Here is a 15,980-nt window from a genome sequence, read left to right on the forward strand (position 1 = left end):
TTATGGAGGCTTCCTTATGCAAGCATAATTGATTATTAACTTCATTTCTCTCTGGAAGATTGGGGGGGGTGGGCTGAAAATTCCAAGCTCCTAATTATGGTTTGGTCTTTCTTTCTTTTTTCTTTTTTTTTTTTTTTAAGATTTTATTTATTTATTTGACAGAGAGGGAGAGCGAGAGAGAGCACAAGCAAGGAGAGCAACAGAAGGAGAGGGAGAAGCAGGCTCCCTGCTGAGCAGGGAGCCCGATGCAGGGCTCGATCCCAGGATCCTGAGATCATGACCTGAGCTGAAGATAAGAGTTGCTTAACCGACTGAGCCACCCAGGTGCCCCTCTTTCTTTCTTTTTCAAAAGATTTTACTTTTAAGCAATCGCCATACCCAACGTGGGGCTTGAACCCACAACCCTCAGATCAAGGGTCATATGCTCTACCCACTGAGCCAGCCAGGTGCCCCTGGCTTGGTCATTCCGACCAGCCCTCATCCAGGAGCCATCCGGGAGCCCTTGGGCAATTTGCAAAAACTAGACCTTCTGCCTCATTTTCCCCAAATGAGTTTCCTCACTTGTAGAAGGAAGGTGACAACAATGGTAAAATCTACTCCCAGGCTGGTAGTGATGATTAAATGAGCTCTTTTTTTTTTTTTTTTTTTTTGCCTGTAAAAGCTCTTAGAAGAATGTCTGGCAGGGCACCTGGGTGGCTCAGTTGGTTAAGCGACTGCCTTCGGCTCAGGTCATGATCCTGGAGTCCCGGGATCGAGTCCCGCATCGGGCTCCTTGCTCAGCAGGGAGTCTGCTTCTCCCTCTGACCCTCTTCCCTCTCGTGCTCGCTATCTCTCATTCTCTCTCTCTCAAATAAATAAATAAATAAAATCTTTAAAAAAAAAAGAATGTCTGGCACATAGCAGGTGTTCAACGCAAGGAGGTGGTTATTTTTACTGTTACTAATATATTTTATTTTATTTCATGTTTATCGTGGCCCTGTATGGAGGAGAATGAACAGAATGGGCTTTGGAGTCAGACAGACCAGGTTTGAACTTCAACTTGGAGTCTTAACTATGTGACCTTTGTAAGGCACTTCGCTGTTCTGTACTTTAGCTTCCACCTGTATAAAGTGGAGGTCATAGTAATTATGGCTGCCTCCCAAGATGGTCCCAAGAATTGAAGTAGCTCTTCCGAAGACAGCATCCAGCACCAAGCCTGGCATGTGGCAAGCCTCAGCTAATGACAGCTGGATTGGGTTTGATTTTGTTTTATGACCCTGATTCAGCTATGACCTCCCTGGCTTGCCCTGAGCTCCTCTGCCCTTTTCCTGGGGCCTGCTTTCTTCAGCTGTCATTCAGAGAGCAGGCTCGAGCCTGCCCCTCTCCCCTTGGCTCCTGCCTGACGGTCTGTAACAGGTGCCCTACACCTGGCCCTGTCCATCCTTGGGCCCCCCAAAGCATCTGGGCCACGCAGCTCCTCCAGGGATGCGACTCAGGGCTCCTGATCGTGACTTTGCTGACTGAACACCGAGTGCCAAGTCTCTTTGTCTCCCCGGCCGGCCACCTTGCCCTAGAGACCCAGCTCCTGAGTGGGAAGGAGGCTGTCGCAGGAATCAGCATCAGGCCTCTCTGGCCATGTCCAGGCCTTGAAAGTGACATTTTCCTGCTCAGTTCACTGTCACAAAGGAAGGTTCATGTGCTGTTTTCCCCCAGAGCCTGGACTGCCCTCCTACCCACCGCCACCACTGAGCTCAGCTTGTCACTTCCCTCCTTCACCCGGCACCTCAAACTGCCATCCCGATCCAGCCTCAGCTCGACAGCCACGGCCCCTGGGCACTCTTCCCTCTTCCCCCCGCCGTGCCCACCCCCTCTCGACAGCCACATGGAGGATTCTAGTGCTTCTCAAGGCAGCCCTTGCCCGTGCCTTCCGTCTCCCCCAGCAGCCCTGTCTCCCATGGGGCAGAAGCACACAGCCTAGGCCCGTTGGACTCCACGTCCCTGCGCTGCCCTTCCCAGGGCTCTTCACTCCACTCGGGGCCTCTCTGTGAGCCCGGCTGGCTGCCAGCCGGCCGACTCTGAAGCCAACTCCGAAGCCAACTCCAGGGAGGGAGTCCTGCCAAGGGCTGGCCCAGATCACCGTTGTGAGAGCAGGAGCCACCACTCCCCATAGAGACATGGTTTCCAAACGGGCGAGTGGACTTGCCCCAGGAGTTTGCTCCCCACACTCCTCCTACTCTGAAAACTGGCTAAAAATGGGCAGTCAAGGAGAGAGGGTAAGACCTTATTAGGATCGGAGCCCTAGGTCTGTCTGCCTGTCACCAGCTGTGTGACCTTGGGTGATGACTTAACCTCTCTGAGCCTCTATTTTCTCATCTGAAAAATGGACATGAAAGGAACTACTTTTTTTTTTTTAACCCCACAGGTTTTTTGTGAGGATCAAATGAGATCCTGGACAGGAACACTCTTGGTAAGCATACTGTGTGGTATGGGCACAGCATTTCAAATAAAAGACACAAAAACACTGATTGGAAAGTGTGTGTGTGTGTGTACACAGATAAAATCTGCCATTGATTCTCCTCCAAAGTATGTCGACCTTAAAAGTAAAACAGCCAGATATTATACCAGGGAAATGAATTTATTCGAAATAGGGAAACAGCAATTCAGGGCATGCAAGGGAGGGCAAAACCAGAGGCAAGCGGGGAGATCAACGGAGAGGAGGGGCGCCTGGCCGGCTCAGTGGCTCGTGTGCCTCCTGATCTGGGGGTTGTGAGCTCAAGCCCGACCTTGGGTGTAGAAATTACTTACAAATAAAATCTTTAAAAAGACAAAGGGGAGAGGAACGTTACTTTATAGAGAAAAAGAGGAAGTTGGAAGGGGCGGCTATGAACTAAAGTTTATTGGAGGAAACCGAGAGTTCAGGGAGGTGGCGGTGTCTCATTGGCCAGGTTGTGCTACTTTCTTATTGGCTGAGCTTGTTGCTGGGCGAGGCCGGCCAACACCTCTCACCCTGCTGGGTCGGCCACTGATGAGGGGTGGTAGGGCATTAGAGCTCCCCCTTCTGGCCTCCCGACTCCATTTTTATTTTATTTTATTTTATTTTTAAAAAAGATTTTATTTATTTATGTGACAGAGAAAGAGACAGCGAGAGAGGGAACACAAGCAGGGGGAGTGGGAGAGGGAGAAGCAGGCTTCCCGCTGAGTAGGGAGCCTGATGGGGGCTCGATCCCAGGACCCTGGGATCATGACCTGAGCCGAAGGCAGACGCTTAACGACTGAGCCACCCAGACACCCCATCCCGACTCCATTTTATTTTTTAAAAAAGATTTTATTTATTTACTTATTTGTCAGAGAGAGACACAGCGGGAGAGGGAACACAGGCAGGGGGAGTGGGAGAGGGAGAAGCAGGCTTCCCGCTGAGCGGGGAGCCCGATGCGGGACTCGATCCCGGGACTCCGGGATCATGACCTGAGCAGAAGGCAGACGCTCAACGACTGAGCCACTCAGGCGTCCCCCCAACTCCATTTTAAATAAGGTTTCTTTTAGTCAGTTTCACAAGTACTCAAGGACTTGGCTTGAGCAAGTGCAGGAGGGGTCCTGTTCCTGCCTCATTAACACCTTCCCCCCCCCCCAATGGAACATTGCCACCCACATTCAAGTATACTGTAATGTTTCCTCTCTTTAAAAAAAACCCACAACCTTCTTGACCCAATATCCCCATCTACCCACCACCTCATTCCCTGGCCCTCCTTTGCAGCAAGCGTCTCCGGAATTCGAGTTGTCTTTTCTGGCAGTTTCTACTTCCTCACCTGTCATTGTCTCTCGAACACATTCCAATAAAGTTCACCAAACCTCGGAATCCACACTTGCCAAGCAGGACCGCCTACATAATTTGCAGGGTCCAGTGCAAAGTAAAAATGTGAGGCCAGGCCCCTTGTTCAAAGGTGCCTTTGTTTCTTCTTTTTTTTTTTTTTTTTAAAGATTTTATTCATTTACTTGACAGAGAGAGAGAGCTAGAGAGGAAACACAAGCAGGGGGAGTGGGAGAGGGAGAAGCAGGCTTCCCGCAGAGCAGGGAGCCTGATGCGGGGCTCGATCCCAGGACCCTGGGATCACGACCTGAGCCGAAGGCAGACGCTTAAGAACTGAGCCACCCAGGTGTCCCAGGTGCCTTTGTTTCTTAAGAGTTATTATCACAAACGACCACAAACTGGGTGGCTTGAAACAGTAGGAATTTATCCTTTCACGGTTCTGGAGGCCGAAGTTGGAAACCAAGGTGTCAGCAGGGTGGATTCCTTCTGGAGACTCGGAAAGAGAACCTGTTCCATGCCTCTCTCCTGATTTCTGACGGTGTCCATTCCTTGGCTTGTGTAGATACATCACCCCAATCTCAGCCTCTGTTCTCCCATCACCTTCTGTGTGTCTTTCCCCCACTTTTCTCTTGTGAGGACACCTGCCGTTAAATTAGGGCCCACCCTAAGTTGATCTGATCTCAAGATCTTTACCTTAATTACATCTGCAAAGACCCTTTTTCCAAATAAGGTCACACTTGGGGTGAACATATCTTTTAGGAGAGGAGCCATCATTCAACCCACTATAAAAAGTTATTTAAGGGCGCCTGGGTGGCTCAGTTGGTTGGGCAGCTGCCTTCGACTCGGGTCATGATCCTGGAGTCCCGGGATCGAGTCCCACATCGGGCTTCCTGCTCAGCGGGGAGTCTGCTTCTCCCTCTGACCCTCTTCCCTCTCGTGCTCTCTATCTCTTATTCTCTCTCTCTCAAATAAATAAATCGAATCTTTAAAAAAAAAGTTATTTAAGAATGTCAAGATGGTTGAAGAAGAGCATTAAATTAAGCACAGGACCCTGCTGAGAACGGGACCCTGTCCCAGTGCATAGGTTGCATGCCTATGAAGCAGGAGTGTGCCAAGGTCATCCATGGCCTCTCTTCCTGCTGTCAAAGCCAATGGCGAGTTCGAAGTCCCCGTCTTACTGGACTTCTCAGTGGCATCTGACACAACTGATCACCCTGTTTTTGCCACCCTTGGCTCTCTTGGTTTCTGGGACACCACGCTCTCCTGATTTATCTCTGATCTCACCAGTCAGTCAGTTCTCTGTGCCTTCTGCCGGCTCCTCTTCCCCCATCCTCTAGAGTCTGGAGGTTGGAGAGCCCTGGGGCTCCGGCCTTTGACTACCTCTCTGTACATTCACCCCCTCAAGGACCTCATCTAGTTTCAGGTCTTTAAACGCTCTATCTGCAAGGACACCTGCTGCCCAGAACTTTCCTCTGGGTACCAGACAGACAGATCCAGCTGCCTCCTGGACAGTTCCCTCTGGAGGTCTAATAGGCCTTTCAAACTTAGCACGTCCAAATTGAAGTCCTCCTGAGCTGCCCCCCAGTCTCCTCCGCATCCTGTAATGGCATCTCTATCCTTCCAATTGCTTGGGTGAAAACCTTCATGTCATCCTAATGCCTCACTTTCCTCTCGTGCCCCAACATGCAGTCTCAGCACAACTCCCATCCCACCTAGAGTGAGATCTCCACTCCTCGCCGTGTGTGGCCCACAAGGCCCTACATGATCGAGTCCTCCTCTACCTCCCCCGTTCCATCTCCTGCCGGCTCCACCCCATCCCCTCACGCTGCTCCAGTCTTCCCCCACCCAGCTTGCTTGTTCCTTGATCATGCCAAGCACACTCCCACCTCAGGGCCTTTGCACCTGCAGTCCTTGCTGCCTAGTGTATCTGTCCCCATTTATTCAGGAGGCTTGCTCCCTCTCTTCATTCAGTGCTGCTCAAATGTCACTTGGTCAGGGAGGCCTTCCCTGACCACCCGTCTAAAAGAGCATCTTCTGGGGCGCCTGGGTGGCTCAGTGGGTTAAGTGTCTGCCTTCGGCTTGGGTCATGATGTCGGGGTCCTGAGATCGAGCCCCGCATTGGGCTCCCTGCTCAGCAGGGACTCTGCTTGTTTCTCTCTGTCTGCCCCTCCCCCTGCTCGTGCGCTCTCTCTCTCTCTCTCTCTCTCTCTCTCTCTCAAATAAATAAATAAGATCTTTAAAAAAATAAAAGAGCATCTTCTGGTGCCCCCGTACCCTCATTTTTATTCCTTTGCTCCTTGTCAATCTCTCCAACTAGAACGTAGGCTCCCTGAGTTTAGGGGCTGGGTTTTTTTCACCACCATCACCCTCAGCACCTAGTGGGACGTGGCACATATATGGAGTCCATGAATGAATCAATCTGATCCTGCTGCTCTCCTAGCTTAAAATCCTACAGTGCTCCACTAACTCTCCTTGCCTTTGCCGATACCGTTCCCTCTGCTCGGAAGGCCCTTCCTCCTCCTCCTCATCTGCCTGGAAAACTCTTACTCAGCCTTCTAGACCCAACCCAACCGTCACCACCTTTGTGAAGCTCCCATGTCCCGAGGCAGAGTTAGCCAGATGGTCCTCAGGGACCCCACGGCCCACACCTCAGTTAATGCCTGCCTCTCGTGCAATTTGTCTTTCTTCTCCAGGAAACTGTGAGCTTCCCGAGGGCAGGCTCTGTGTCTTTTCAGCCCCGTATCCCCAGGGCCTCATCCAGTGCCTGCACAGCCTTATGTATTTTGGTAAAGGTTTGCTGCCTGAGTGAATAAATGAAAGAAAAGAGGGAAGAGGAAAGAAGTAGAAAGGGGGGAAAGAGGGAACCATTTCTTTCCCTGTAGGTGTCCTCAGGGTGCCTGGAATCCCCTCACTAGGGAAGTTCCCCTGTTTTCCAGACCGACCTCAATACCTTGCCCCTTACCCAAACTTTCTAGAAACAGATGCTAACCTCTCAGCCACAATGACTTTAATTTCCAAACTCCAGAATGAGGACCCACTCTCTGACAAGTTTGAGCATGTGTTGTAGAGACAACAAGCTTGAATTTTAAAAATCTTCTCTGTTAAAAAAAAAAGAAACAACAGGCCCAAAATGGAGTCATTTGTGCTCAGCCCCACATCAGCAAACTAAGACTTAATACCTAACCTACCTGCAGTCTCAGCCTCTCCCAGCAATGTCAGCCTGAACCAGTCAGTCTGGAATCGCCTGGTCAGTGCTAGTGAGGTAAGCCCCTCCTGTCCCCTATAGGAAGGTGACCTTGCCTAAAACAATCCACTCTTCAGGGCACCTGGGTGGCTCAGTTGGTTGAGCATCGTCCAACTCTCTTTTTTTTTTTTTAAGATTTTTATTTATTTATCTGACAGAGAGAGAGAGGTGGGGGGAGCACAAGCAGGGGGAGTGGCAGGCAGAGGGAGAGGGAGAAGCAGACTCCCTGGGAGTCTGATCCCCAAGCAGGGAGCCCGATGCGGGGCTCGATCCCAGGACCCGGGGGTCATGACCTGAGCTGAAGGCAGACGCTTAACGACTGAGCCACCCAGGCGCCCCAAAAGCGTCGTCCAACTCTTGATTTCAGCTCAGGTCATGATCTCAGGGCTGTGAGATCGAGCCCCACATCAAGCTCTGTGCTTACTGGGGAGTCGGCTTCTCTCCCTCTCCCCACGCATGCCCATGCTCTCTCTCTTTCTCTCTCTCTCAAATAATAAATCTTTAAAAAAATCCACTCCTTACTAGAAATGTCTTTTACCTGCCCCCTTCTGTCTATAAAAGCCCTTCATTCTATGTAGCTCTTCAGAGCTCCTTTCTACTTGCTGGGTGGGACGCTGCTCAATCCACGAATTGTTGAATAAAGCCAATTAGATCTTCAAATTTACTCAACTGAATTTTTTGGCTTTTATTTATTTTTATTTAAATTCAATTAATTAACGTATAGTGTATTATTAGTTTCAGAGGTACATCAGTCTTATGTCACACCCAGTGCTCATTACATCACGTGCCCTCCCGAATATCCATTCCCCAGTGACCCCATCCCCGCACCCCCCCCAGCAACCCTCAGTTTGTTTCCTCTGATTAAGAGTCTCTTATGGGGGGCGCCTTGGTGGCTCAGTCGGTTAAGCGTCTGCCTCCGGCTCAGGTCATGGTCTCAGGGTCCTGGGACTGAGCCCCACGTCGGGCTCCCTGCTCAGCGGGGAGTCTGCTTCTCCCTCTCCCTCCGCCTGCCACTCCCCCTGCTTGTGCTCTCTCTCCCTCTCTGTCAAATAAATAAATAAAACCTTTTTTTTTTTTTAATGAAGCCGAACCTGGAAGTAAGACCTTGATGAGTCACAAGGGGGCAGCAAAGCGTTCCTGCTCAGAGGGAGGCTAGGAAGCCTTCCCTCACCAGCCTGTAAGGAAAATCAGTCTGAAGCCATATAGCAATAAAGGACCAGCCACTGAATTCACAAACCACCGGCCATCTCCCGCTCCAGCATCAATATTCAAAAGGTAAATCGTTTAAATCGCAGCGCCACCACTTTGTGTATAAGCCCTTGGGCCAGTCGCAATGTATACGCCCCTCCGCTTCCTCATCTGGAAACAAGGGATACCGGCTTCCCAATCTCACACCTTCCTCATATGGTCGGATAATTAAGGCAGTAGGTAAAATGCTCAGCACATAGTAAGGATTCATATGTGAAATATTATTACTACTGTATAAAGAACGAAGGGAACTGTTATTGAATACCTATTATGTCCCAGGTGCTTTGAGGCCTTAGAGCAAAAGTGAGGAATGATGAGAAGTTAAATGAGAGGTTGAAAGACAGATGGGGAGTTAAATGATACGGCCAAGGTCAATTAGCCCGCAACGATAATAGCAGTTAATGCGCAGCAAGCTTTAACTCTGCACCGGGCACTCGCCGTTCTAAGCACTTTGCAGGAATTACCTCACTTCTTACAGCAATCCTATGCAGTGGGTGTACTGTTACTATACCCATTTGACAGAAAGGGCAACCGAGGCACAGCACGTAACTGGCCTACAGTCACACCAGGGAGTCTGAGTGCGGAGCTGGGGTTACAGGTGAGGCAGCCTAGCTGCCGTCTGGCACGGATGAGATGCAACCCGAGGTCAAGGCCAAGCTCCTTCGACCATCCTCTGCTGTTTCTAGGCTAGTTTGCCTCAAAGTCAACTCAAGATCCTGATGTAAAACACAACACACCATCCCTGCCCCGAGCGCACGACACCCCCTCCCAGCCGCTGCCATTTCTCCCGCCCCTTCGGAACCGCACTACCTGGGGTGTCTATACGGGCTACCTCCACTTCTTCCCCGCTCGCCTCTGCCTCCACCCCCGCCAGCCTGGCTCCTGACACGGCCACTCGGCTGAAACAGCCATCGGCGAGGTCACGAAGGGTCTCCGTTGTCACCCAGTCCAAAGGTCACTTTTCAGCCCCTTTCTGGAGATTGCGAATTTTCCGACTTTGACATGGCTGATATCCTGGGCTTCTGCGGCCCACCCTCCCTTGGCTTTCCTCCCCCTTCTCTGGCTGTTCCTTTGTCTCCTTCGCAGGCTCAACCTGCTTTCCCTGGCCATTAAGGAGGTGCACCTCAAGCCTCATTCCTGAGCGCCTTTTCTTCTGGTCCTTCTGGTCTCTGTCCTCTTCCCTCTTGGCTCCTCTCCCCGCGGTGCCCAGCGTCCACACCATCTGCACACCACTGCCTCCCAAATGTCTACGTCTGACCCAGACATGCCTCTGAACTCCAGACCACGTATCTAGCTGCTTCTCGAACATCTCGGCCTGAATGTTTCAAAGGCCTCGCCAACTCAACATGATCCGCTCACCTCCAGACCTCTGGCCCTCTTGTCTTCCAGTGGGTTCCATAGTTGTTCTCTCTTCTTCCACCCCCTCTATTTAACCCACCACCAAGTCCTGTGGCTATGGATCTTCTTCGGCTCTCCATCTCCACTCTCACCAGCGCACCCATCTTTCTAACTGTTATCCTGGACGGTCGTCTAACTGGTTTCCCTGCTTCTACTCACCCCTGTCGAAAATGCTTCGATGGCTTCCCTTCCTTTAAAATAAAGGTCACAATCCTTGGCCAGGCCTCTGAGGTCCTGTGGGGTCTGGCTCTGCTTCCTCTCCAGCCTCCTCATCCCCAAGGTCCCCCTTGAGCTCATGACTCTAGTGTCACTGGCATGCTTTCACTTCCTTGTGGATGCCCAGCTACCTTCTTCTACCACAGGGCCTTTGCACATACTGCCCCCCCCATTTTTGAAACAAGTCTTCCCTCCACTCTGCCTAGTTAACACCTATTCATCCTTTTGATTTTATGATCATTGCCTCAGAAAAGGCCTGAGAATTCCTCTGATTATGGGTTCTCACCTAATTCTCCTTCCCGGACCTGATTATGGTTGCAATTTTACATGTCTGTATGTGATTTTTAATTTAAAAAAAATTTTTTTAAAGGTTTATTTATTTATTTGAGAAAGAGAGTGAGCAGGGGGAGGGGTAGAGGGAGAGAGAGAATCCTTGAGCAGTCTCAATTGAGCAGGGGGCCCAACACGGGGCTTGATCCCAGGACCCCGAGACCATGGCCTGAGCTGAAACCGAGTCAGACTCTTAACCAACTGAACCACCCAGGCACTTCTGTATGTGATTTTTTTTTTTTAATTTTAAGTAGGCTCCTTGCCCAACATGGGGCTTGAACTCACAATCCTGAGATTAATTGTCACATGTTCTACCGACTGAGCCAGCCAGGTGCCCCTGTAATGTGATTCTTTTTTTTTTTTTTTTAAAGATTTGATTTATTCATTTGGGAGAGAGACAGAGAGCAAGAGCATGAGCAGGGGAGAGGGGCAGAGGGAGAGGGAGAAGCAGGCTCCCCGCTGAGCAGGGAGCCCCATGTGGGGCTCCATCCCAGGACCCTGGGATCATGACCTGAGCCAAAGGCGGATGCTTAACGACTGAGCCACCCAGGTGCCCCTGTATGTGATTCTTAATTATTGACCTCTACTAGACTATGAACTCCATGAGGGCTTGATGCTGGCGGTCCTTCCCTCAGCTGTGTCCCCAGTGCTGAGTACAGAGCTGCTTCTTGATGAATATTTAGGGAACGAAGGAATGAAAATGCATGTTTTCATTTTTTCTGAACCTCTACCATTGCACCTACCACCTAGGACCCAGCGAGAACCATTCTGGCTTCTTTGAGCTGTTTCTAACAGGAAGGAGTCTGCAGAAGGCAATTAAAATGGTTTCGAATCAAAATGTTTTATTTTGGAAATGAGTTCTAGCTTCCAGAAAAGCTGCAAGATTGACGCACAGAACCACCGTATAGCTCCCGTTTCAAAAGGCTCTGTTTCTTGGGCGCCGCCAGTCCTTTCTGAGCGCGTCAGGTTGCCCTTCCTCTCAGCCACTGTGGCCCTCGAGCCCCCAAGATAACACACTAGGTGGGTGGGACAGCAGACTGTCCCGCGTGATCTGAAAGGCAGCATGAGGCAGACTCAAGAGCAGCCCAAGGTCAGGGCCACAGATCCAAGGGCACAACTTAGCTCGCCGCCAGCCTGGTTGCTGTCTCTCTTGATGCACAGACGCACCCCCTTGGGGTTGGATCGATACACACGGCCCGGCACGGAGTGAGAGAGAGTCACCCCACAGAGAGACCCAGGGCTCAGGGAGGTGTTCTGTGTCTGTGTGTCTTCTGAGGCCCTGGTAGCTAGCCAGCTGGAATGGGTCCCCCCCCCCACCGCCCAGGCCTGGGACAGAGAAGGGGCCGCCCTTCTCCCCAGCCCCCTGTGGGAGTTAATGCGTGTTTTGGAAATTTTTTTTTTTTAGTATGACTCCTACAGAGAAATGCATTTTCCATCACGACTCAGTATACACACACTCATACACACAGGCACACGCCATTATCATACAAGTTTCAAAATAATGCCCTTACTACGTCTGATGTACTCTGATGTTTTCCCTTAAAAAGAAAATGCTTGATTTCAAAAGCCACTAATGGGTCGAAACTTAGTATGAAACACACTGAATTAGAGGACTCTCAGGTTGTAGGTAAGAGAAGAGCACAAGAGCTGGTTAAAAAAAAACAAAACAAAAAAACCCCACGTCTTTGTCTGTGGTGCTAGAGAGATCAGAGAAGTGGTCACCTTTGGGGGGAATTGACTGGGAAGTGTCAGGAGGGAGGCTTCTGGGGTGCCGGAAATGTACTCCATCATGAATTAGGTACATGTACACGGGTGTATATAAAAGTATGTAAAAATTTATTTATTTCAAGATTGTATTTATTTGAGAGAGAATCAGCGAGAGCATGAGTGGGGGGAGGGGCAGAGGGAGAGGGAGAAGCAGGCTCCCCCACTGAGCAGGGAGCCCCATGTGGGGCTCCATCCCAGGACCCTGGGATCATGACCTGAGCCGAAGGCAGACGCTTAACGACTGAGCCACCCAGGTGCCCCCCAAATATGTCAAAATTTATTGATCTATGCTCTTAAGATGTATGTACTTTATTATAATGTGTCTTAGAATTCAAGAGCAGAAATGTATGTGGGCCTCAGGGTGGGGTTAGAGCCAGGACAGAGATCTAGTGTGAGCACTGAGGGTATAGAACTGTGGGTCCAGGCAGATTTGAAGCTTTGCTTTGTTATTTAATAGCTGGGTGGCTTTGGGCAAGCAACTTAACCTTTCTGAACCTCCCTCTTCTCGTCTTCACAATGGAGATAATACATGTTAAGATGAGGCAATCAGCTAACGGATAGAAAGGAGTTGCCCGGACCTTACGCATTAGCCGTATTCAGTACATGGGTATTGCATAGACTCTAAGTATTTTCATCTTCTATTTCTCTGTGTGTATCTGCTTCCATATTCCCTCTACAGACTGGCTTTTTCTGCTTTTCTGGTCCACAGAGTGCAAAATAGCACTTTTCAGCTCCCAGTTCACACCTGAAGATTATGTTTTTCGATTCTAGATCCAAAATCTTGAGAGAAAAAGCCCGACTAATTCACCTGGAGTCACCCTCGTTCAATCAGCCATGGGCAGGAGGGCAAGCACTGCAATCTTAACATGGTTTCCTGGGGGCTGTTATGGGCTGAACCGTGTCCCTCCAAAAAAAGATATGTTGAAATCCTAACCCCCGGTACATCAGAATGTGACCTCATTTGGAGAGAGGGTCTTTGGAGAGAGGGTCTTTACAGAGGTAATCAAGTTGAGATGAAGTCAAGAAGGTGGGCCCCAATCCAATATGGCTGGCGTCCTCATGGAAAGGGAGAATTTGAACACAGAGACATGGCCAGAGCAAAGACGGTGTGAGACACACAGGGAGGATGGTAAGGATGGCATGGGAACCTGGAGGGTCGGGGCAATGCCTCTATAAGCCAAGGAACAGCAAAGATCCCCGGCAAACCACCAGAAGCTAGGAAGAGACAAGGAAGGATTCCTGTGCCGGTGGCAGAGTTGAGTGTGGCCCTGATGACTCCTGATTTTGAACTCGGAGTCCCCAGAACTGTAAGACAATACATTTCTGGAGTTTTCGTCACCTAGTTTGTGGTACTTTGCTATACAGCAGCCCTAGGGAACCGATGCAGGGCCCATCCTGCTGATGGGTCAGAGTGGTTCCCGGAGCAGGAAAGGGATAGCTCCAGTAAAGGCAGACACCACCGAGGGACTGTTGTGTATTGGCTTGATGTGATTTCAAACCCACTTGTTTATGACTTAAGTGAAGTTGTTTTAATCTACTTTTTATGGCAAAGCGCCCCCCCAAAAAAAGTTGTTTTTGGAGGTAAAGTTGTTCTAAGAATGAAGTAAGTTGTGTTAGGATGTTGTCCTCTCCTGTCTTCTCACCGATGAGAACTCAGTAGCTCAGTGGGCGCCTGGGCAGCTCAGTCGGTTGAGCGTCGGATTGTTGATGTCGGCTCAGGTCATGATCTCAGGGCTGTGAGATCAAGCCCTGCATCCGGCTCCACGCTGAGCACGAAGTCTGCTTAAGATTCCCCCTCTCCCTCTGCTCCTCCCCACCTCACACATGTGTGCACACTCACTCTCTCTCTCTCTCAAATAAATAAATAAATCTTTAAAAAAAAAAAAGAACTCAGTAGCTCAGCTGCTGAGGGGCCCCACTGGGGGCTCATCAATAAAAACATAGGAAGAAGCAACTACGGCAAAGGGACATTTAGACTATAAATTCTGAGAGCTTGTGAGGACTCTCCGGGAGAGTTCTGTCTGCACAAGGCCACACCTTGCTGATCCAAATAGCTCTCTGAAGACTTTGGGAGCAATTAGCTCCTGCCCCGGGAAAGGTGACTCTTTTTACTGGCAATGCCAGAAGCTGAGCAGCGGGCCGGCAAAGCAAATCCTCTTGCCCTGGTCACCACGGGTGCCCTGGGGCCCTAGCAATGTGCTTATGAAAGCCCCCCCAGCTCCCCTGGGCCAATGGTTTTATGTAGCTTTCTTGTCCCAAATTGCTATTCCGGAATAAACCCATTGTTGCTGGTAAAATAATGGACAGTTTTATTTTGAAAGTTAACAAGCTAAAATGAAAGTAAGAGAAAGTGCCTGATCTGTCCTTGATGCTAAACTAAGCTCAGATTTGGGTTGGTCCAAGCTTCAGTGACTAGCCTCAAAGCCACCTACAAAGAGAACAATTATGTAGGGGCCACAAGAACGTACCTCTAGGACCTCTGGTCCCCAAGGAGGTAATCAACATGGGGGAAGGGCAAAAACCAAGAAATCATTGAAACCAGGGGGGATAGTGTGAAGGAGTTGTTTCGTTTCGTGGTGAAGAGGAGTAGAGCCTGCTTCTCCCTCTCCCTCTGCCCCTGCTCCTACTGTCTCTCTCTCTCTCTCTCTCTCAAATAAATAAATAAAATCTTTTTAAAAATCTTTAAAAAACAAACAAAAACCCCAGTAGGTTAATTAACAAGGGAATGGGGAGAGGCTGAGGGGAGAGTCGTGGAACTCTTATCATCAAGGTGGAAATTTTTAATTACTTTTTTTTTTAACTGTGTGTGTGTGTTTAAGTAAGCTCTACACCCAGTGTGGGGCTTGAACTCATGGCCTCGAGATCAAGACTTGGCATGCTCTAGGAACTGAGCCCGTCAGGTGGCCCTAAGGTGAACATTTTTTTTTGAGTTTAAATGCATTTTATTTTTAGACAACCTACATGACATGTTTTTTTCTTAAAAACAATGCCTCTGCTCCATATAAATCAGGGTCAAAACAAATGAAGAGCTCAAGATGCCATTAGTCCCATCTGTCTAAGTCCTGGTGTCGTGTGGATGAAGAGGAGCTGCCCGTTACGGCAACAGGTGACACATCCAAAGTCACGGCCGAATTCGTTAACATTTCTCCATTTCTAAACCATCCTTAAAGAAAATCATATATGGGGTCACACCATCCTCACGGTAGTCCAGCAGAGCAACCATGCCATCTGGATTCATGTTTTCACCAATAAAGAACTGGTTTAGCAAGGATGTGCTTAATTTGTTCTGCAGCCCCTGTCATAAAAGGCTTTACTCTTTCTGGCCTCTGTTCTTCAAGTTTGCCTTTGATTGATTTCATGTAATCTTTGATGTACTTCTTGTAGGCTTCTTTTGTGAAGCTGGTTTCCTGCAAGTGATGGTTCATGACAATACCAACACCAGTGATTACTGCGCTTTCCGTACCTTCGCCCTCTGGGCCTTCAGCGGAGGCATTTCCACCAGTGAGCGAGTCATCAATGTTACCCTCTGTCCTACTGACCATCTTCCCCTCCACCTCCGGGCACAGCCCGTCCGCGATCTCCCGGATCTTGTAGATGTCGGAGAACATCTCATCATGGCTGATGAGGTCCCGGTAGATGATCATGACGCCGGCTGGAGAGAGACGACCGCGGCACTACCTTAGCAGAAGCCGGGAGCTCCGAGCGAGCGCGGTGCAGCCGGAGCGGCACTCGGGGGGAGGGGGGAGCGGGTGGAAAAGCTAAGGTGAACATTTTTAAATGGCTAATAAGAAATACGGTGAGTAAGGCAAATATTGATGGGGACAAACCAAGAGGAAGCAGAAAGGAGAGAGTCACTGGCCTCTCCCCCGCAGGGTGGAAGTCTTTAGATGGTTATTAAGAAGTGGGATGAATAAAATGGACATGGATAGGGTTTGATCTGTTGAAAAGCAAAATTCAAGGGCGCCTGGGTGGCTCAGTCGTTAAGCGTCT

General features: G+C 49.7%; 1 pseudogene; it reads right to left on the bottom strand.

The window, feature by feature from the left end:
* Nucleotides 1-14,908: 14,908 nt before the first annotated feature.
* LOC112809268 (translationally-controlled tumor protein-like) lies at nucleotides 14,909-15,686 on the bottom strand (annotated as a pseudogene).
* Nucleotides 15,687-15,980: the final 294 nt, after the last annotated feature.

Source organism: Callorhinus ursinus, unplaced genomic scaffold (genome assembly GCF_003265705.2).
Source record: "Callorhinus ursinus isolate GAN/ISIS: 27379988/994484 unplaced genomic scaffold, GSC_fseal_2.0 scaffold33, whole genome shotgun sequence".
Lineage (NCBI taxonomy): Eukaryota > Metazoa > Chordata > Mammalia > Carnivora > Otariidae > Callorhinus > Callorhinus ursinus.